This window comes from Arachis ipaensis, chromosome B1 (assembly GCF_059453495.1).
Source record: "Arachis ipaensis isolate K30076 ecotype BB chromosome B1, ASM5945349v1, whole genome shotgun sequence".
Taxonomy (NCBI): Eukaryota; Viridiplantae; Streptophyta; class Magnoliopsida; order Fabales; family Fabaceae; genus Arachis; species Arachis ipaensis.
Window position 1 is genome coordinate 29,278,759 of NC_142436.1, and position 17,306 is coordinate 29,296,064.

The following is a 17,306-nucleotide window of genomic DNA, read 5'->3' on the forward strand; positions in this document are numbered from 1 at the left end:
GTTGACCCACTTGTGCCTCCAAATTTCTGATGGAGGACCTTGTTTCAGTCATGAAACTGAGAGTGGTCTTAATTAGATAGATCAGAGACTATGGTTACTAAGTCAGAGAGGCTCTGCTTAGAATTCTCTGTCTGTTTCTCAGAAGATGATGGAAAAGGCTTGCTATTGCCAAACCTATTTGTCCCACCATTATTATTATTAAAGCCTTGTTGAGGCTTCTGTTGATCCTTCTATGAGCAATTTGGGTGATTTCTCCATGAAGGATTATAGGTGTTTCCATAGGATTCTCCCATGTAATTAACCTCTTCCATTGTAGGATTCTCAGGGTCATAAGCTTCTCCTTCAGAGGAGGCTTCTTTAGTACTGACGGATGCAGCTTGCATTCTAGTCAGATTCTGAGAAATCATATTGACTTGCTGAGTCCATATTTTATTCTGAGCCAATATGTTATTCAGAGTATCAATCTTAAGAACTCCTTTCTTCTGAGTCATCCCATTATTCACAGGATTTCTTTCAGAAGTATACATGAACTGGTTATTTGCAACCATCTCAATGAGTTTCTAGGCTTCTGCAGGCATTTTCTTCAGATGAAGAGATCCACCAGCAGAGTGGTCCAATGACATCTTGGACAATTCAGACAGACCATCATAGAATATACATAAGATGCTCCATTCTGAAAGCATGTCAGAAGGACACCTTCTGATCAATTGCTTGTATCTTTCCCAAGCTTCATAGAGGGATTCACCTTCCTTCTGTCTGAAGGTTTGGACTTCCACTTTGAGCTTGCTCAACTTTTGAGGTGGAAAGAATTTTGCCAAGAAAGCATTGACTAACTTTTCCCAAGAGTTCAGGCTTTCTTTAGGTTGTGAGTCCAACCATATCCTAGCTCTATCTCTTACAGCAAAGGGGAAAAGCATAAGTCTATAGACCTCGGGATTAACCCCATTGGTCTTAACAGTGTCACACATTTGCAAGAATTCAGCTAAGAACTGATGATGATCTTCCAATGGAAGTCCATAAAACTTGCAATTCTGCTGCATTAGAGAAACTAATTGAGGCTTAAGCTCAAAGTTGTTTGCTCCAATTGCAGAAATTGAGATGCTTCTTCCATAGAAGTCGGAAGTTGGTGCAGTAAAGTCACCAAGCATCTTCCTTGCATCTCTACCATTGTTATTGTGTTCAGCTGCCATGTCTTCTTCTTTTTCGAAAATTTCTGTTAGGTCCTCTCTAGAGTGTTGTGCTTTAGCTTCTCTTAGCTTCCTCCTTAGAGTCCTTTCAGGTTTAGGATCAGCTTCAATAAGAATGTCTTTATCCTTGTTCATGCTCATATGAAAAAGAAGAGAACAGAAAAAGAAGAGGAATCCTCTATGTCACAGTATAGGGATTCCTTTATGTGAGTAGAAGAATAGAAGAATAGAATGAAGAAGGGAGAAGAAGAAGAATTCGAACACAGAGAGAGGGAGAAGGTTCGAATTATAAGTAGAAGAGAAGTGTTAGTAAATAAATAAAATAAATAGAAAGAGATGAGAGAGAGAGTGTGTGTATTCGAATTTTTAATTAAAAGAAAAGAAAATATTTTTGTTTTTATTTTAATTATGAGTTAGAATTTGAAATTTAAGAAAAGAAATAAAATAAAATTAGAATTTAAAACATTTGGTTAATGAAAAAGAATTTTGAAAAAGTGGTTAGTGATTTTCAAAAATTAGAGAGAGAAAAGTACTTAGGTGGTTTTGAAAAAGATAAGAAATAGTAAACTTTTAAAATTAAAACAAACAAATCAAGTGGTTAATTGAAAAAGATTTGAAAATAAATTTTGAAAAGATAAGAAGTTAGAAAAAGATTTTGAAATTAAGTTTTGAAAAAGATATGAATGAAATTTATTTGAAAAAGATTAAAAAAAGAAATTTAAAAAGATTTGATTTTGAAAATTAAAGTTGATGACTTGAAAATTAAACCTTTCTTAACCAGAAAATAACAAACTTGAAATTTTTTGAATCAAAATATTAAATGTTCGCAATATTTTCGAAAATTATAAAATTAAGAAAAAGATTTTTGAAAAATTTATTTTGAAGAATTTTTGAAAAACATGAAAGAAAAAAATGAAAAAGATTTGATTTTTGAAAAAGATTTGAAAAGATAAAATTTTTAAATTGAAATTTTGACTTGACTGATAGGAAACAATTTAATTGTAAAAATTTTTGACTAAGTCAACCCAAAATTTCGAAATTTATGAATAAAATAAGGGAAAGATATTATTTTTTATTTTTTTTGAATTAATGAAGAAATATTATTTTGTTATTTTTCTCTTTCTTCATTAAACAACAAAATGAAACAAAACATAAAAATTTAAGATCAAAACAATTAATGCATGCAAGAACACTTTGAATGTCAAGATGAACATCAAGAACACTTTGAAGATCATGATGAACATCAAGAACATTTTTTTGAAAATTTTTTAAGAAAAGAAACACATGCAAGACACCAAACTTAGAAATTTTTAATGTTTAGACACTATGAATTCGAAAATGCATATGAAAAATAACAAAAAACACAAAACAAGAAAATCACAAGATTAAACAAAGAAAATCATCAAGAACAACTTGAAGATCATGAAGAACACAATGCATGAATTTTCAAAAATTTAAAAAAATTAAAAAAAATGCAATAGACACCAAACTTAAAATTTGACACAAGACTCAACCAAGAAACATAAAATTTTTTGGTTTTATGATTTTTATTAATTTTTTTGTATTTTTTTTGAAATTATTTTGGAAAAAGAAAGTAAAGAAATTCAAAATTTTTAATAAGAATTCCAGGATTCGTGCAATGTTAGTCTAAAGCTTTGGTCCAAAAGAATTAGACATGGCCAAATGGCCAGCCAAGCTTCAGCATAACAAATACAGACATGTCCTTTCTATAATGGAAAGTGGAAACCTCGATCCAAAAGATTAGACATGGCTTGACAGCCAGCCAGGCTTCAACATATCTTAAGAAGCTCTAGAATTCATTCTTAAAATCTCTGAAGAACAAAATATTTTTTTTCTTTTCATTTTTTTTTCGAAAATAAAAATTACAAAGCTTAAACATAAAATAAAATTACCTAATCTAAGCAACAAGATGAACCGCCAGTTGTCCAAACTCGAACAATCCCCGGCAACGGCGCCAAAAACTTGGTGTACGAAATTTTGATTCACACTATTCACAACTCCACACAACCAACCAGCAAGTGCACTAGGTCGTCCAAGTAATACCTTACGTGAGTAAGAGTCGATCTCACGGAGATTGTCGGCTTGAAGCAAGCTATGGTCATCTTGTAAATCTTAGTCAGGCGGATTCAAATGGTTATGAGGTTTTGATAATTAAAAGATAAATAAAACATAAAATTAAAATAAAGGTGCTTATGTAATTCATTGGTGGGAATTTCAGATAAGCGTGTGAAGATGCTTTGTTGCTTTTGAATCTCTGTTTTCCTACTGTCTTCTTCCAATCATGCGTGCTCCCTTTCCATGGCAAGCTGTATGATCCTCTCGGATGAAAAATACCAGGTATGATCTTTGTACGGCTAATCAACTGTCAGATTTCTCGTCTCGGATGAAAAATACCAGGTACAACTACCGCACGGCTAATCATCTGTCAGTTCTCACTAGCGTCGAAATAGGACCCTTATCCTTTTGCACACTATCACTATGCCCAACATTCACAAGTTTGAAGCTCGTCACAGTCATCCCTTCCCAGATCCTACTCGGAATACCACAGACAAGGTTTGGACTTTTCGGATCTCAGGATTGCTGCCAATGGTTCTAGCATATACCACGAAGATCCTAATCTCACGGACTCGATTCGTGTATTAGAGACCCAAGAGAATATACTCTGGCTGTTGTCCAATGACTACGTTGAACATCATGTAGTCCGCTTTGTGGTTGTCAGGCACACGGATCTTGGCTAAGCGAGTAACGAAGATAGTGGGTGATTGTCACAGGTCACCCCTTCATTCTGACTTAACTGAATTAAGTACGAGAGTATATCTTGGAGAAGAAGTAGGCGTGAATTGAAAGAGAAACAATAGTACTTGCATTAATTCATGAAGAACAACAGAGCTCCACACCTTAATCTATGAGGTGTAGAAACTCCACCGTAGAAAATACATAAGAGAAAATAGTCTAGGCATGGCCGAATGGCCAGCCTCCAAGTCCTAAGATGATAAAGTTCATCAAAAGATGATGATAAGATATGAATATAATAGTAAAAAGTGCTATTAATACTAAACTAGTTACTAGGGTTTACAGAAAATAGGTAACTAAGTGCAGATAGTGCAGAAATCCACTTCCGAGGCCCACTTGGTATGTGCTTGGGCTGAGCATTGAAGCTTTCACGTGCATAGGCCATTCTTGGAGTGAAATGCCAGCTGGGTGCTAGTTTGGGTGTTTAACTCCAGTTCTGGTGCCAGTTCTGGCGTTTCACTCTAGAAAAGGGTCTTTGGTGGGCGTTTGAATGCCAGTTTGGGCCATCAAATCTCGGAAAAAGTATGGACTATTATATATTGCTGGAAAGCCCAAGATGTCTACTTTCTAATGCAATTGAGAGCATGCCAATTGGGCTTCTATAGCTCTAGAAAACCACTTCGAGTGCAGGAGGGTCAGAATCCAACAGCATCTGCAATCCTTTTTCAGCCTCTGAATCAGATTATTGCTCAGGTTCCTCAATTTTAGCTAGAAAATACCTGAAATCACAGAAAAATACACAAACTCATAGTAAAGTCCAGAAATGTGATTTTTTCATAAAAACTAATAAAAATATAATAAAAAGTAACTAAAACATACTAAAAACTATGTAAAACAATGCCAAAAAGGGTATAAATTATCCACTCATCATGTGTGTATAAGGTTATTTCAAAGATGTTAGTTCGGAGGATGAGAGTAGTTATGCCAGGACTAGTAGGCGAGACACAGAGTGCATTCGTCAAGGGTCGGAAGATTCATGATGGGGCCCTTATTGCGTGCGAAACGGTTCAGTGGGTCAAATTGAGAAAGAAAAAAGCGGCCATAATAAAACTAGACTTCCAGAAGGCTTATGACAGAATAAAGTGGAGCTTCGTTGACTTAGTGCTGCAGAAGATGGGGTTTAGATGAAGATGGATGGGTTAGATTATGGAATGTGTGTGTTCGTGTTCCATGTCAATTTTGATAAACGGCTCGCCTTCCAAGCCATTCAAATTGGAAAGGGGACTGCGACAAGGTGATCCTTTGTCTCCGTTATTGTTTGTTTGTTTTTGATATCCTACATAGAATGCTGGGGGAAGCTGTGAGAAATGGTTGCATATCGCCGTTGTTGGTGGGGAGAGACCGGATTGAGTTGCTGTACCTCCAGTTTGCTGACGATACTATCTTATTCTGCCCTCCTAAGGAAGAGACCATTAAGAATTATAAGAGGCTGCTTCGTTGGTTTGAGTTAATGTCATGTTTAAGCATAAATTTTGATAAATCAAGTTTGATTCCCATTAACTATGATGAGCAGTGGGTACGAAGTATGTGCAGTGTGCTAGGCTGCAAGCAAGACACTCTTCCGGTTAAATATCTGGGCATCCCATTGGGTGCGAACCCAAGGTTCGTTAATACGTGGAAGCCAATAATAGACAAAGTGGAGGAAAAGCTGAGCCTCTGGAAAGCGAAGGTGCTAAATAAATCCGGTAAGTTGGTGTTGATCAAATCTGTATTGAATAGACTTCCGGTGTATTATTTGAGCCTATACAAGATGCCAAAAGTGGTTGCAGAGAAATTAGTTGCCTTGCAAAAAAGATTCCTTTGGAGTAAGGAGGACGGGAGGAATGGTATGGCAATGATTAAGTGGGGAGTAGTTCAGGCTCCTAAGCGACTAGGCGGGCTGGCAGTTGGGGATGCTATGGTTCACAACACAGCCCTCCTGTTTAAGTGGTGGTGGCGGTTCTCAAAGGAGGAGTGTCTGCTGTGGAAGAAGGTGATTTGCTCCTCCAATAACTTGAATCCACATGAGCTTCTATCCTCTCAGGAATTGCCTGATCGGGGGGTTTATGGAAGGATATTTTTCAGTTACAATTCAAGAATCAGGAAGTTAGACAGAAGATGATTACTGGGTTGTTGATGGAGGTGGGTGATGGGAGACGCACTCAATTTTGGGAGGATGTCTAGATTAGTAGAGGGTCCCTCAAAGTTCATTTTCCAAGGCTCTTCTCTGTTTCAAACCAAAAAGGTTTCGTGATAGGGGATTGTGAGTTCTGGGATGGTTTAGTCTGGATGTGGAACTTCTAGTGGAGGCAGGAACTATTCCAATGGGAATTGAAACTAGTGAACCAGCTTCACCATACTCTGAGGCTAGTCAAACTTGTATATGGCAGAGAGGATAGAGTTATGTGGAAATATGATAAACAAGGTGTTTTTTCTACTAACTCATTTGTGCAGGTATTGCAGGTGAAAATGGCGCCGGAGGATATATCAAGTTACAGCTTTACTAGGACTATTTGGAAAGGGCTTGTGCCACCTAGAGTGGAGTTGTTTGTCTGGTAGGGTCAATACGAAGGAGAGACTAAGGCGTTTCGGGGTTATCAACCAAAAAGATACTCTATGTGTTTTGTGTAACAGAGGTGATGAAAATGGTCACCACTTGTTTCTTGGATGCAGTTTTTCTTCGCAGGTATGGTGTGCTTGGATATCATATGTTGGTGTACTATGGACTTATCCGGGTACAGTCAAGGAGCATTTTCAGAGTTGGACTGACATATCATATAGGAAGGAGGAGTACAAGAGATGGATGGTGTCCTTTTGTGCCATTATGTGGAACATATGGTTGGAGCAGAACAGGAGGATCTTTCAGAATAAAAAAACGAGTGGAGGAGATTATTAACATGTCCTTTTAGAGATACACTGAGTGGTTAGGTGCGGACCATTTTTGTTGTTGATGGCAATGTCGGAGATGACATAGAGGGGTTAGGACCATAATGGGTGCTTTGGTTTTATGTTACTTTTATTTACTCTTTGTTGTTGCTGTTTGCTCCACTTTTTGTGTTGAGCTCCTCTTTCAAAAAAAAAATATGAATAACATTAATTTTCAAGTATAATGAATATGAATATGTAATTAATGTATAAACCATAATGCATGAATGCTATATGAGCACGTTAGGAAGAGTAATTATAAACTCAATGAGTTTATTTAGAAAAAACAAATAATAACTCTCTTTGATTCTCAAATTATGACCTCCAAACATTTTCATTAAATGCATATGGCTTAGAGAATACCTTAATAACCAACGATACCCCATCAATTTTCGGAGGATTAATGATATATAAATTTGAGTAATACTACACGTTCAAGTCTTTATAAACCAAGTCTAATTAAGATTAACAATAAAATTTAGAATAATGCTAGCCATAACTGATTATTATTTTATTAGACCAACCTCATTAGATTTTGTTAACAAAAAGACTTAGATGTATAGTATTATTCTATAAATTTTTATGTAAAAGATAGGTCATGTGTTTTATTCATTGAATAAAGAATAAATAGTCATTTTAGCACTCAAAAGATTTAATTTTTGACAAAAACATACCTCAACATATATTTTTGATAAAATAACCTTCGAAAAATATATTTCATTTGACAAAATGACTTAAATGTTTAATCAATGATTTATTCACCTAGTCAACAGTTAAATTTTATAAAATTACTACTTTACCCATGCCATCATCATCACTACCATCGTCTCCATTCCACTCCATTCCATTTGTCCATCTCATTCCTTTGACACCACCTATGTCTACTACACAACCTCACCCACTATATCATTGTAAGAACGTGGTTTTAATTAATAAGTTAATTAAAATAAAATAATAATTAAATTATCCGAAATAGGTTCAAAATTTAGAAATGTTAATTTAAAATTTTAAATATGATATTTAGACTCAATAGATTTTTTTTTGAGTGAGAAAATGTAATTTTATGAGAAAAATTGCATAAAAATACGTACCGGTAAATTAGCCGGCAGTACCAGCTTAAGTTTGTCCAGTACTGCGTGAGAGCAATAAAAACTATAGAAAAAGTTAAGAAAATATTTAAAACTAAAAACCGGGCACTAATCTTAAATGTTTTGGCCCAAAGTGGGCCAAACAGACCTAAAACGCTAACGGGCTGGACCGGACCCAATTTGGACCCAAACCCAACATATATAGGTGATCATTAAGAGGTATTCAGCCTCATTTTTCAAAAGAGAGAGAGAGAGAGAGAGAGAGAGAGAGGGACGATGAGACGACAGAAGAGAAGGGGGTTGGGGTTTTACTATACACCCAAACCTTGTTTTGCTCAAAACTTGAGCTACGGTACTCCAATTGACGAGCCATTTGTGGCCACGTGAAGCTCTTGTCGAGCTCTTCAATTCTAGTTAAACAAAGCATGTAAAAACTCGAAATCCATGCTCTAGTTTCTAGCCCTAATAGATTTTGCATTTTTGTGTATTGTTTTGAGTAGATTTTGTAATTTTGGTTGTTTAGGTGGATCTAGTACCGGGTTATTGTTGGGTTTTGTCCCAATTCATAGTGAGTAAGGTAAGAAAGCTCTATATCCTTGTGATTTTTTGTATTTGTGAACCCTAAATTTTAATTTTGGAAATTTTTATGGTTTAGTTTGGAAATTCTTGTTGGTTGAACTTGGAGTTGATCCTTGGTGGCTAGGCATTGTTGAGCTTGATTGAGGACTCAACTTGGTGAATTTGTGTATATTAGGAATCGGCCAAGGTATAGTTTCGGTTTCTTTTATGTAATATGTAATGTTTTATGACACTTAGGCTAGTGACCTTTAAGATAGGATTGAATGGTGTGGTTGTATTGTATGATTAATTCCATGTAAATGTTATGGTTCATGATGATTTTGATGAAGGTTGAAAGAGTTGTATATGGTGGAGTATGAATATTCATGATTATGATGATTGTGATGATTGGATGAATTATGATGTTGATAATGGGTAACTGTTGATGTGTTGATGATTGATGATGTTGTTGTTCATAGATGATGAGTAATTTGAGATTTTATGATGATAAGTGGATGAAACATGTTTGTGATGATTTAGAATGGTGTATATATGAATTGTTTGAAGTTCGGTTTGTTGATTTTCTTTAGGATGGTTATATTGAGAAGACATTAAGGAAATTATGACGATTTGATAGTCTGATAGCTAGATGATTGAGAAATGTTTGGGAAGTGTTTACTATGGATATTTGAGCTGTTTTGAGTGTGTTTTGTTTGGGTTGGTTTTGAAGTTTTGGAAACTAGAGCATTTTGGTAATTTGGTGTAAAACCTTATTTTTTAATGAACTTTGGCAGATCATAACTTGAGCCTCTTATTTTCAAATTTTATGGTTTTTATTTCAAATTAAAGACAATTTCAAGAGCTTTAAAATGATATAAAGTTTGAAAAAAATGGAGTTTTGTAGAGGAAGTTATGAATGTTGGAAGTTAGGGCTAAAAATATTATTTCTGCAGATTTAAAAATTTTCCAAGTCTGATACAGCATGCGTACGCGACACTGTACACACGACGCGGGCATTCTCCAATGCCTTGGGTCTCGCGTATGCGGACACAAGTTTGCGTACGCAAATTGTAACACACGATGCGAGCATTCCATTCTGTTTTGGATCACTCGCATACGCGAATAGAGTGCCACGTACGCGGATGCAAATTTTGACTTGTAAGTACTCAGGGTAGGGGTTCGCTTATGCAAAATGCCTATTTTGCTGAAAAATGGTTTTCTTCACCTTTTTAAAAATTCTCTAGCTTTTTAAACTTCTTTAGTTATCGTTTAAGATTTCTATCTAGTAATTAGATCCTACGATTATTAGAGGTGATTTAGTAAATTAAATTAATAAATTTCTGTTATAAGTTTAGAAGACAGTGACTAGGCTTGGGGAGTTCTGTGGGTAGAATAACTTGAGTGTCTGGGCGGAGTGTTGAGATGACAATGAATTGAGAAACACGAATGATTATTGTTAATGAGTTGAGTATAAGCAAACTTGTGCTATGAGCAGTGATCTCCGAGATTGAGTATGCAATTTTTGATATGCATTATTCTCCGTCGTAGGGGCTGTGGCAATCTCCTACCTACGTTCGGATGTGAGGGCTGTAGGCAGTCTCCCGCTCACGTGACATGCATTGATTCGGTAAGTCGCTATGCGCCTCGGGCAAGGGTTGTGGTAGTCTCTCGCTTGTCGAGGTAGCGGTACCAACGTAGGGGCCGAGGCAGTCTCCTGCCTATGTTGTGATGTGAAGACTGAGGCAGTCTCCTGCTCACATAACCTTTCTGCCGCCAGAGTGAGTTCGGGCACTATAACCTGAAAGAATGGCCAAGCACTATATCTCTTGGACGTGCATGATATGATAGTGGGCAGGGAACTATATCCCTGGTCATGGCAGAAAGGCGACATCCCGGGGATGTGTCAGCTGTCAGGTTGGCATTTTGAACCAATAAGTGATATCACGAGCCAATAGGACAGGCATTCATCATGTGCATCTTCTAAGTGTTTTGATTGCTTTCCTTATTTGTATCTCTTACCTAAATGTATAACATGCTTACTTGCTTCCTGATTTACTTGATGTATATGTTTATTAACCGTGATTTACTTGCTTGCATTATCTGTGTTTGTCTGGTACTGAGGAGGTTAGGTAGGCGGTGGCGATTCGGAGGGTAGGTTGGTGAAGGCTATGGGACAACGGTGAATAGTATTAGTTAGAAATCCCTTAAGTTAGATTATCCTGTTTATGGTTTAAGTTTATTTAAATATTTTGTTAAGCTTGAATATGACTGTATTGATGTGAAGTTTTAGGATTGCCTTTGGCATCTTGGAATCTTATATCTTATATATTGGGCACTGTTACCATACTGAGAACCTTCGATTCTCATACCAAATGTTGTCGTTATTTTTCAGATGTAGGTCGCAACCCACCTTAGTGGGTTTGCGGAATAGTGACAGAGCAGAGGATGGCTCTCTCTCTTTTGTTCTATTCTACTTTACCTTTATTATAGTTTTCTCTTATCTTTTGTATATAAAACTTTGTTCCTTAGAGGCTTTATTTCTGAAAACTTTGAGAGATATGTTGTTGCTGTTTTAAACTTCAAAACTCGGTTGCATTCAGTTTGACTAGTCCTCTTGTGAAAATGGTCCAAATGCTCTGTCCACGGCAAATCATCTGAGATTCTCGATCATACTGGAATAGGATTCACCCTCCTTTTGCGTCTGTCACTACGCCCAGCACTCGCGAGTTTGACGTTCGTCACAGTCATTCAATCCCAGAATCCTACTCGGAATACCACAGACAAGGTTTAGACTTTTCGGATTCTCATGAATGCCACTATCAATCTAGCTTATACCACGAAGATTCTGATTAAGAGATCCAAGAGATAATCATCCAATCTAATGGTGGAATGGAAGTGGTTGTCAGGCACGCATTCGTGGGGAATGATGATGATTGTCACGTTCATCACATTCACGTTGAAGTGCGAATGAATATCTTAGAAGCGGAATAAGTTGAATTGAATAGAAAAACAGTAGTACTTTGCATTAATTCATGAGGAACAGCAGAGCTCCACACCTTACTCTGTCACGGCACGGCAAATCATCTGAGGTTCTCGATCATACTGGAATAGGATTCACCCTCCTTTTGCGTCTGTCACTACGCCCAGCACTCGCGAGTTTGAAGTTCGTCACAGTCATTCAATCCCAGAATCCTACTCGGAATACCACAGACAAGGTTTAGACTTTTCGGATTCTCATGAATGCCGCTATCAATCTAGCTTATACCACGAAGATTCTGATTAAGAGATCCAAGAGATAATCATCCAATCTAATGGTGGAATGGAAGTGGTTGTCAGGCACGCATTCGTGGGGAATGATGATGATTGTTACGTTCATCACATTCACGTTGAAGTGCGAATGAATATCTTAGAAGCGGAATAAGTTGAATTGAATAGAAAAACAGTAGTACTTTGCATTAATTCATGAGGAACAGCAGAGCTCCACACCTTAATCTATGGAGTGTAGAAACTCTACCGTTAAAAATACATAAGTGAAAGGTTCAGGCATGGCCAAATGGCCAGCCCCCATGATCTAAGAACCAGACGTCCCAAGATGTTCTGAAGATGAAAATACAATAGTAAAAAGTCCTATTTATACTAAACTAGTTACTAGGGTTTACAAAGATAAGTAATTGATGCATAAATCCACTTCCGGGGCCCACTTGGTGTGTGCTTGGGCTGAGCTTGAATGTTACACGTGCAGAGGCTCTTTCTGGAGTTGAACGCCAGGTTGTAACGTGTTTCTGGCGTTCAACTCTGGTTCGTGACGTGTTTCTGGCGTTTAACTCCAGACTGCAGCATAGAATTGGCGTTCAACGCCCTTTTGCGTCATCTAAACGCGGCCAAAGTATGGACTATTATATATTGTTGGAAAGCCCTGGATGTCTACTTTCCAACACAATTTGAAGCGCGCCATTTTGAGTTCTGTAGCTCCAGAAAATCCACTTTGAGTGCAGGGCGGTCAGAATCCAACAGCATTAGCAGTCCTTCTTCAATCTCTGAATCTGATTTTTGCTCAAGTCCCTCAATTTCAGCCAGAAAATACCTGAAATCATAGAAAAACACACAAACTCATAGTAAAGTCCAGAAATGTGAATTTAACATAAAAACTAATGAAAACATCCCTAAAAGTAACTAGATCCTACTAAAAACATACTAAAAACAATGCCAAAAAGCGTATAAATTATCCGCTCATCACAACACCAAACTTAAATTGTTGCTTGTCCCCAAGCAACTGAAAATCAATTAGGATAAAAAGTAGAGAATATACTATAAATTCCAAAATATCAATGAAACATAGCTCCAATCAGATTAGCAGGACTTGTAGCTTTTTGCCTTTTGAATAGTTTTGGCATCTCACTTTATCCATTGAGGTTCAGAATAATTGGCATCTATAGGAACTCAGAGTTTAGATAGTGTTATTGATTCTCTTAGTTCAGTATATTGATTCTTGAGCACAGCTACTTTATGAGTCTTGGCCGTGACCCTAAGCACTTTGTTTTCCAGTATTACCACCAGATACATAAATGCCATAGACACATAACTGGGTGAACCTTTTCAGATTGTGACTCAGCTTTGCTAAAGTCCCCAATTAGAGGTGTCCAGGGTTCTTAAGCACACTCTTCTTTTGCTTTGGAGCTTGACTTTAACCGCTCAGTCTCAAGTTTTCACTTGACACCTTCACGCCACAAGCACATGGTTAGGGACAGCTTGGTTTAGCCGCTTAGGCCAGGATTTTATTCCTTTAGGCCCTCCTATCCACTGATGCTCAAAGTCTTGGGATCCTTTTTTATTTTCCCTTGCCTTTTGGTTTTAAGGGTTATTGGCTTTTTTGCTCTTGCCTCTTGGTTTTAAGAGCTTTTGGCTTTTTCTGCTTGCTTTTTCTCTTCTTCTTTTTTTCTACTTTTTTTCTGCAAGCTTTGTTCTTTGCTGCTTTTTCTTACTTCAAGAATCATTTTTATGATTTTTCAGATTATCAAATAACATGTCTCCTTGTCATCATTCTTTCAAGAGCCAACATATTTAACATTCTTAAACAACAACTTCAAAAGACATATGCACTGTTCAAGCATTCATTCAGAAAACAAGAAGCATTGTCACCACATCAATATAATTAAACTAAGTTCAAGGATAAATTCGAAACTCATGTACTTCTTGTTCTTTTGTTTTTAAAATATTTTTCATTTAAGAGAAGTGATGGATTCATATTCACTACTTTAAGGCATAGACACTTAGACACTAATGATCATGTAATGAAGACACAAACATGGATAAACATTTAACATAGAAAACGAAAAACAGAGAATGTAAGAACAAGGAATGAGTCCACCTTAGTGATGGTGGCGTTTTCTTCTTGAGGAACCAATGATGTCCTTGAGCTCTTCTATGTCTCTTCCTTGTCTTTGTTGCTTGATCCCTAGTGATTTTGGTGCTCCTATCCTTAGTTGCTCCCAATAATTGTGTGGGAGAAAATGTATCCCCTGAGGTATCTCAGGGATCTCTTGATTTGCAGTCAAATGTTCTACCACTGAGCTATAGATCCTTTACATGAGTCTCTCCATCTCCCATGACTTGGAGGTGGAAGCTTTTGTCTTCCCTTTTCTCTTCTCTCTTCTTTTTTTTTTTTTTGAGGTTTCTCTGGCCTTAGGTACCATCAATGGTTATGGAAAAGCAAAATAAGCAATGCTTTTACCACACCAAACTTAGAATATTGCTCGCCCTCGAGCAAGAGAAGAAAGAATAGATGAAGAAGAAGATGTGAAAAAAAACTAGGATTATGAGGAGGGAAGGTGGGGATCCTGTGGGGTTCACAGATCCTGAGATGATCCTGTGAGGTCCACAGATCTTAAGGTGTCAAGGATTTACATCCCTGCACCAATTAGGCATGTAAAATGCCTTTGCATGCAATTCTGGCATTTAAACGCCGAACTGATGCTTGTTCTGGGCGTTCAGCGCCCAGATGCAGCATGTTTCTGGCGTTGAACGCCAGCTTCATGCTTGTTTCTGGCGTTCAGCGCCAGCTCCATGCTCTGTTCTGGCGTTGAACGCCAGACAGATGCTCCTTACTGGCGTTTGAACGCCAGTGAACTCCTCCTCCAGGGTGTGCTGTTTTTTTATGCTATTTTTTATTTTTCTTCAATTTTTTCAGTTGTTTTTGTGATTCCACATGATCATGAACCTATGAAGACATATAACTAATAAAAAATATGATTAGATAAATAAAAATTGGGTTGCCTCCCAACAAGCACTTCTTTAATGTCAATAGCTTGACAGTGGGCTCTCATGGAGCCTCACAGATGTTCAGAGCATTGTTGAGACTCCCCAACACCAAACTTAGAGTTTGGATATGGGAGTTCAATACCAAACTTAGAGTTTGGTTGTGGCCTCCCAACACCAAACTTAGAGTTTGACTGTGGGGGCTCTGGTTGACTCTGCAGTGGGAGAAGCTTACTGTGCCTCTTTTCTATGTTTACAGAAGGATGTCCTTGAGTTTTAAACTCGAGGGAGTCCTCATTCAATTGAAGGACTAGTTCACCTCTGTTAACATCAATCACAGCTCTTGCTGTGGCTAGGAAGGGTCTTCCAAGGATGATGGATTCATCCTCTTCCTTCCCAGTATCTAGGATTATGAAATCAGCAGGGATGTAAAGGCCTTCAACCTTTACTAATATGTCCTCTACTTGTCCATAAGCCTATTTTCTGGAATTGTCTGCCATCTCTAATGAGATTTTAGCAATTTGTACCTCAAAGATTCCAGTTTCTCCATTACAGAGAGTGGCATGAGGTTTATTCCTGACCCAAGGTCACATAGAGCCTTCTCAAAGGTCATGGTACCTATGGTACAAGGTATTAGGAACTTTCCAGGATCCTGTTTCTTCTGAGGCAATCTCAGTTGATCCAATGCATTTAGTTCATTGGTAAATAGGGGAGGTTCATCTCCCCAAGTCTCATTACCAAATAAATTGGCATTCAGCTTCATGATTACACCAAGGAACTTGGCAACTTGCTCTTCATTAACATCCTCATTCTCTTCAGAAGAAGAATACTCATCAGAACTCATGAATGGCATAAGGAGGTTCAATGGAATCTCTATATTCTCAAGATGAGTCTCAGATTCCTTTGGTTCCTCAGAGGGAAGCTCCTTATTGATCACTGGACGTCCCAGGAGGTCTTCCTCCTTGGGATTCACGTCCTCCCCTTCCTCCTTGGATTCGGCCATGATGGTTATATCAATGGCCTTGCACTCTCCTTTTGGATTTTCTTCTGTATTGCTTGGGAGAGCACTAGGAGGGGTTTCAGTGATCTTCTTACTCAGCTGGCCCACTTATGCCTCCAAATTTCAAATGGAGGACCTTGTTTCATTCATGAAACTCAGAGTGGCCTTAGATAGATCAGAGACTAAGTTTGCTAAATTAGAGGTACTTTGTTCAGAGTTCTCTGTTTGTTGCTGAGTGGATGATGGAAAAGGCTTGCTATTGCTAAACCTGTTTCTTCCACCATTATTAAAGCCTTGTTGAGGCTTTTATTGATCCTTCCATGAGAGATTTGGGTGATTTCTCCATGAGGGGTTATAGGTGTTTCCATAGGGTTCACCCATGTAATTTACCTCTGCTATTGCAGGGTTCTCAGGATCATAAGCTTCTTCTTCAGAAGATGCCTCTTGGGTACTGTTGGATGCAGCTTGCATTCCATTCAGACTCTGAGAAATCATATTGACTTGCTGAGTCAATATTTTATTCTGGGCCAATATGGCATTCAGAGTATCAATTTCAAGAATTCCCTTCTTCTGAGGCGTCCCATTACTCACAGGGTTCCTCTCAGAAGTGTACATGAACTGGTTATTAGCAACCACGTCAATGAGTTCTTGAGCTTCTGCAGGCGTTTTCTTTAGGTGAATGGATCCACCTGCAGAAGTATCCAATGACATCTTAGCTAATTCAGACAGACCATCATAGAATATATCCAGGATGGTCCATTCTGAAAGAATGTCAGAAGGACACTTTTTGATCAGTTGCTTGTATCTCTCCCAAGCTTCATAGAGGGATTCACCTTCTTTCTGTCTGAAGGTTTGAACATCCACTCTAAGCTTACTCAGCTTTTGAGGAGGAAAGAACTTGGCTAAGAAAGCCGTGACCAGCTTATCCCAAGAGTTCAGGCTATCTTTGGGTTGAGAGTCCAACCACACTCTAGCTCTGTCTCTTACAGCAAAAGGGAAAAGCATGAGCCTATAGACTTCAAGATCTACTCCATTAGTCTTAACAGTATCACAGATCTGCAAAAATTCAGTTAAGAACTGAAAAGGATCTTCAGATGGAAGTCCATGAAACTTGCAGTTCTGCTGCATCAGAGAAACTAATTGAGGTTTCAGCTCAAAGTTGTTTGCTCCAATGGTAGGGATGGAGATGCTTCTTCCATGTAAATTGGAATTAGGTGCAGTAAAGTCACCAAGCATCCTTCTTGCATTATTATTATTTTCGGCTGCCATCTCCTCTTCTTGTTCGAAAATTTCTGAAAGGTGCTTGCTGGATTGTTGTAATTTAGCTTCTCTTAGTTTCCTTTTTAGAGTCCTTTCAGGTTTTGGATCTGCTTCAACAAGAATATTCTTGTCCTTGCTCCTGCTCATATGAAAAAGAGGGAACAGAAAAATAATAATAGGGATCCTTTTTACCACAGTATAGAGGTCCTTATGTGAGTAGAAGAAAAGAATGTAATGTAA

At 37.8% G+C, this 17,306-nt stretch overlaps 2 non-coding genes across 2 annotated transcripts; both read left to right on the forward strand.

The window, feature by feature from the left end:
* Window positions 1-681: 681 nt before the first annotated feature.
* LOC148576075 (small nucleolar RNA R71) lies at window positions 682-785 on the forward strand. The gene has a single exon (XR_015903573.1). It is a non-coding gene; the product is annotated as a small nucleolar RNA R71 (small nucleolar RNA).
* Window positions 786-16,575: 15,790 nt separating this feature from the next.
* On the forward strand, window positions 16,576-16,679 carry LOC148576076 (small nucleolar RNA R71). The gene has a single exon (XR_015903661.1). It is a non-coding gene; the product is annotated as a small nucleolar RNA R71 (small nucleolar RNA).
* Window positions 16,680-17,306: the final 627 nt, after the last annotated feature.